Consider the following 6,000-nt stretch of genomic DNA (forward strand, 5'->3'; position numbering starts at 1 on the left):
CACGAATAGTACTCTTTTGATCTCCCTCTTGAGGTTGTGTATAAGACATTCTAAAGATATTATACAAAGCTTTGGGAAAAAGGGTGCCACAAGAAGGACACTTGTTGTTAAGAATCATTTGCCACACCAAATAAGCAAGGTGCATCTACATTTTACATGATGGCAAGGGGATGGAGTATAGCGCTCATGAGCTAGTCTTGTGGTAATTCCCCTTGAGAAATGCTCTCCCCATGACATGGTCTTCCACATGGTCAATAGTTCTTGTGAGTGTCTCAACATGCTTCTCAATCTGGTCGTGCATTTGTGGTAGTGTTTGGGACTACTAGACTTGCTACAACTCCAGTTTCCTTTGGGCTAACTTGTTCTTCATGGCCTCGTCTCTTGCATGTAAGTCCAATGTTGTGCCTTGTAGTGCCAAATACAAATCATATTGGTAACTGTCATAGTATGCCCCTATATATCCTCAATGGAATGGTGGGGCTCTCATTTGATGAGAAGTCTACTAGTTAGTGGAACAACAAAGTGCATATATAGCATCTTCGCAAGATATAAGGGGGAGTCAACATTGTGAAGAGGTTGGCCGAAAATCTCAAGAGGTATGCACTCAATGTTCTCCCTAATACTATCATCAAAAAAATTTCTCACTTTCCATCACCCTTTTTAATCTCAGCGCTTGTGCATGTATCTTGACCATTTCAGTAGGCATCGCCTTGTTAACCTCCTTCCACTACCCATTGTGAGAGTTGTTGAGTTATGCATTGGGCCTCCTTTCCATCTAATGTGACCACCATCAAACTCTTCAAGCACTCATGTGCCTTTCAAACGTGCTCATTGTATGCTCTCTTTTTGTTGTTATCATTATCGTTTCTTGCCTATCACTAGTCTTCATGCTCAACCGCATTGTCTCTTGAACAGATAGAGGTTAAGGGTCATGCTTTAACAAATTGACAGAAAGAAGTTAGTTGATTACAAGCAACTGCATCCGTAACGCAATGAAAGACATGTTAGAACAATGAGAGATAGGAAATAAGTTACCATAATGAGAGACAATTACAATTACAAACTTCAAGTTTTTAACAAATTACAAATGAGGCATCACAACTCTTAATGATGAGAGATAGAAAACAAGTTAACACGATGATAACTTAGCATAACAAGTGACAAGTTAACACGATGAGATATAAAAGGTTGAAAAGGTAACACAACAAATGGTAAAGTTTGCACAATGAGTTATAAATCATTAGAAATTGCAAATTAGAAACTATGAACCATTAATAGATTGTATTCCATAGAGTATAGAGTGTTACAAAAAATCAACCCTCAATTTGAGGTGATTCATGAGTTGTAGAGACAAAAATTTGATAAATTTTTTTGCAAAGGACAAAGAGAGATTGTACAGGCAAGGCTATTTAGAGAGGGTGAACCTAGATAGGGCCAAGCTCTACGAGGGATCTTCGCACCTTTGTAGGATATGCGTGGCTCTCTGCCTTCACGAAGTCCTCAAAATCTTCAAAGGACATTTGCATAGCCCTATCCCCTTGCACCATACGATCCCTTGTCTTCCATTTTATTGCATGCATCATAACTTTGTTTGGTGCATCTTTCCGCTCCTTATGCAACCATAAGTGCTAGCCTCAGTGGTTCTGAAGCTCAACAATGCAAATGATGAACCATGTCATTGCATAAACATTGGATTCCTTGCTATAGGTGGAGTGGCACAATGGCTCATAGATCTAGGGTCCAAATCCATGGCCTTCTTCTCCCTTTATCCTCTCCTTTCTGTCTTTCACTCTTCTATGACATGTGCCTCTACATTAGGCAATCCAATGTTCCAACTAAGAGTTGCCTCACCAAGTTAGAAATGAGCATTTGATCCCAATCAATGATACCCACCTTGGGGATGTTATCATAGTGAAGTCTAATACTACATTACTAGTGTGCAAGTTTGAATGGATGATGCTAACACTATGCATGGCTTTCATCCCATCCACAAGCATATGGAATATATTTAGCATGTTGTCAATGATTCCCAAGATTCTAGCTTTGATACTCACATCAAGCTCCATGTCAGGATCAAGATTGAAACTATATGGAGGCTTGCAGAGGTGCTCAAATATTCTCATATTTGCATTGATGTAAATGGCCCCACATATGTGTGTCATTTAACTTACCACCATTGAAGAGTGAGAAAACTATAACCTAGGGGGTTCATAGGTGAAGCATCATTGCACAATTGATGCATTGACCTTCTACACTTTGCATTCAACCTGGAATTGTTGCATCTTAGTATTATCAGATCCCTTGCACATTTTGGTGCAATACATCAAATTTGAAGGGAATAAGAAACATACCTACTGTAACTTCGACGTACTCTCCAAAGGCACCTTGGCCTATCACCTCGCCAACCTTGAGCACATTGAATGAGATAGTAGTTTTTAGGGTAGATTGACAATTTTGCAATGTATGCACAATTGTACATGCCCTCGTTGAATCAGCTGGTTGCCTTGTGGGACCGGAGTTAACACTTCCACCTATGGTGAGCTTTTGTCACTTGGGGTTGCACCTAATAGGTCTTTCATCCGCTATGAGTGTGCCACCTCTTCTTTCCACTTTGTTTTCCATAATGCCAACTTCTCCTTTGAAGCTAACACTAGTGCTAACTCCTTGAGATCCTCTAGCATCTTAAGCACATTTCTCCAATAGCGTGTGGCATAGATGTAAATTCTTCTCAACAACCAAGTATGAAAGGCCTTACTACTACAATATGTGTGCATAACTACACACGAGCCATTGGAAAAGTTCACAAGGGCGATTTCATTGCTATTGATGAATAATATATGCTCCTTCATGCTAGTCAATGTAGCCTATACCAAGCAAATGTGTGTAATAATTTTGCAACATTGAGTGCCATCTTCGTAAGTCGCAAACTCTCAAGTCTCTATAGTGAAGGAAAATAAGTGTTTAAGAAATAATAACTCACAATTGAGAAGCACAAATGTATGCAAACAAATTCTTATAATTTCTTATAGTAAAGGAAAGCAAGTGTGTAAGCATAGTAGCAAGCCCTAAACCTCTAAGTTGCAGTTCAACTTCACTCGAATATAGAATTGCATGTATGAAAACTCATAAACACAATTCACAATTGATAACCATACATGCAAAAAAATAAATTATTATAAATTTTAATGAAAACAATTGCACGATATACCAAATGTTGGAAATGCCACACAAATTACATTAAGTTTTTTCATAGTTAAGAAACACAAAACGAGAGAGAGAGAGAGAGAGAGAGAGAGAGAGAGAGAGAGAGAGAGAGAGAGAGAGAGAGAGAGAGAGAGAGAGAGAGAGAGAGAGAGAGAGAGAGAGAGAGAGCACCATATTTCTATTTTCGATTAGAACAACACAATTATGTAACATCAAAATTTTGCAAAATAAAGTGTTTCGTGTAATCTTTGTCATTTGATACATAGAGACGTTTGAATTTGAATGACATCAAGTGCTTATGTAGTTGGTGTGGTTGTATCACACACACACACACACACACACACACACAAAATGACAATTTTTTGTTGAGAAGCACAATTATATGAAACAATGCTAAGTTAATTAATGGTTGCATGTAATGTTCAATCAAAAACACAAATATATGATATCACTTCAAGTTAATCTAGAGTTGCATTTATTCATCGATTAAAAAATACACTTTTATGAATCTACTCTTGAGTTTAAAAGTGCAAGAACATTGGAAGACAACAACATATAAGTGAGGACACTTTCTAACTAAATACATGACCTAAATGCCCATCCTATCAAACAATATCAAACTATTAACGTGACATGATATTATGTAGCCAAATACATGACCAAATGTCCATCACTTTGTTTATTCATATGTAGCTCGTCAAGACACTATTTAGGTGAATTCATGACCAAGTGCCCATCCATACCCAAGGGGAAAGGAAGAGTGTCACAATCAAAATGATATATCTATACCAAGTTTGACTAAGATATACTTATCAAAAGACACTCACTTATTGAATTTATGAGACTGAGTGCCTATTTGACGAGCACCTTTTGGCCCTACTCACACATATCACAAGATCAAGATATCATGACATGTATATGTCAAATACATGACACGTGCCAATCCACATGTCTCATAAGTGACATCACAACACATGCACAAAAACTCTCACATACATGTTATGCATGACAAGGGAGAATCACCTCATGACATGCATTATGCATGTGAAATAGCAATCACCCTCTACCATGCATGTGTGTGAGAAGCATATACACATACACACAATGAGTGATAGCAAAGGATTGCCTCATTAAATCTCAGACATGCATACATGGAATTCATGAAGCATACAAGTCGAAATGGCTCCTTCTATCACACACGTGTGTTTGTGTGCACATGCATGCACACACACATACACAAAAAGTGGCATGACAAGACTACCTCATAACATGCATATGTCAAATTCACAGCGCATGTCAATTAGCAGGCCTATCCACACACACACACACACACACACAGAAAGAGAGAGAGAGATTACCTAGAGGCAGTTAGAAATGAAGCCCCATAGGTCCCTCGATTCTCTCTTTTATATATTTTGAAGCTTACCTTGCTTTTCATTGGGCCCAACGGGTCAATTTTATATCTTGATGGACCTCCAAGAATATAGGAAAATCCAACGAGCTTTTAGTTGGTTTACAAATTGCCTTTTACCTACTTAAGAGTAATCAAAATTTAATGTAAACATGTTAATATAGTAATTATGCCTCCTATTTACATAAAACTTTAAGTAATTACATAAATATTCTATCCGTGTTGATTCCAATGTGTGGATAGCAAATATAAGGAAAAATAGATGGGTTTTTGGATTCTTGACAAAATATTTGATTTATGTATTGATATATGCAAGCAAGTAAGCTACTCAAGCAAAGAAACTACTTATGTCTAGTAGGGATGCTACTTGGTTGCGAAGGCTTCTTATTGCCCAAGCATAAGGCCTACTTATTTTCCTTTAAAAACCAAGAAGAGAAGAAAATGATGATTGCTTGATATGTAACAATGCTTATTGCCTCCATCTAATTGAATAGGAGCAAAAGACAAATTTTCTAGGTTTGAAGGTGACCAAAATCCACTCCATGCCAACAAGAATTTAGATTGTCAAAAATGGCCACCCTTGCTCACAATTAGAAGGCTTCTCTTAAGCCTTGTTAATAAAGCACTATTATTAAAGGCTTGAACTTTTAAAAATCAAATTCTTTCATGCATGGTTTCCTTGGACTAGTTAGAAACATGACTAGTTTACTAGAATTGTTTTCACACTAGCAATTGATGTGAACTAGATATGTTGAAAGTGCATTCACATTTAGGGATCAAAATTAGATCACTACAAGCTATATCTCCACACCTTGAATGTATTTAAATTGGTTCAAATTGAACTTCTTTTGCAAAAGAACAGGTCTTCGCATTGCTACATTAGAACATATTATTTCTGCACCAATTGTAGAGAATTGTTTTCACACTATGAAGGGTCTAAATTGGCTATTTTTGAGAATTGGTTTGGTTGTTTTGTGTTCACACTACAAGAAAAAATTGGGTGGGTGGAGACATAAAAGGCTATTTTTTATGCAACCTCTTGAGGGTTGTTTTGCTTGGAGAACTTACTAGAAAATTGCAACAAAAAAAAGTGTGTGTTTAGAGTGCTTGGCACCATTTGGCATCAAATTTGGGTGCTATTTTGGCATTGCATTTGCCATTTTTTAGTTATTGTGGTGGCACTTGAGTTGTAATTATGTTTGTCTGCTTATACTATCTTAATTTGTATAGTTGATGCTATCTTAATTACTTAGTTTGCACATATTGCAATGCTTATGGCTTATGTTAGAAAACAAGCCTTTTAATGTTGAGAAGTTGGATGGCACCAACTTCTCATATTGGAAGGAATAGATATATGATATCTTAATGCAAAAGGGTATGTTAAA

This window comes from Lygodium microphyllum, chromosome 21, assembly GCF_053477565.2.
Source record: "Lygodium microphyllum isolate KBCC chromosome 21, Lygodium_microphyllum_v1.1.10, whole genome shotgun sequence".
NCBI lineage: Eukaryota > Viridiplantae > Streptophyta > Polypodiopsida > Schizaeales > Lygodiaceae > Lygodium > Lygodium microphyllum.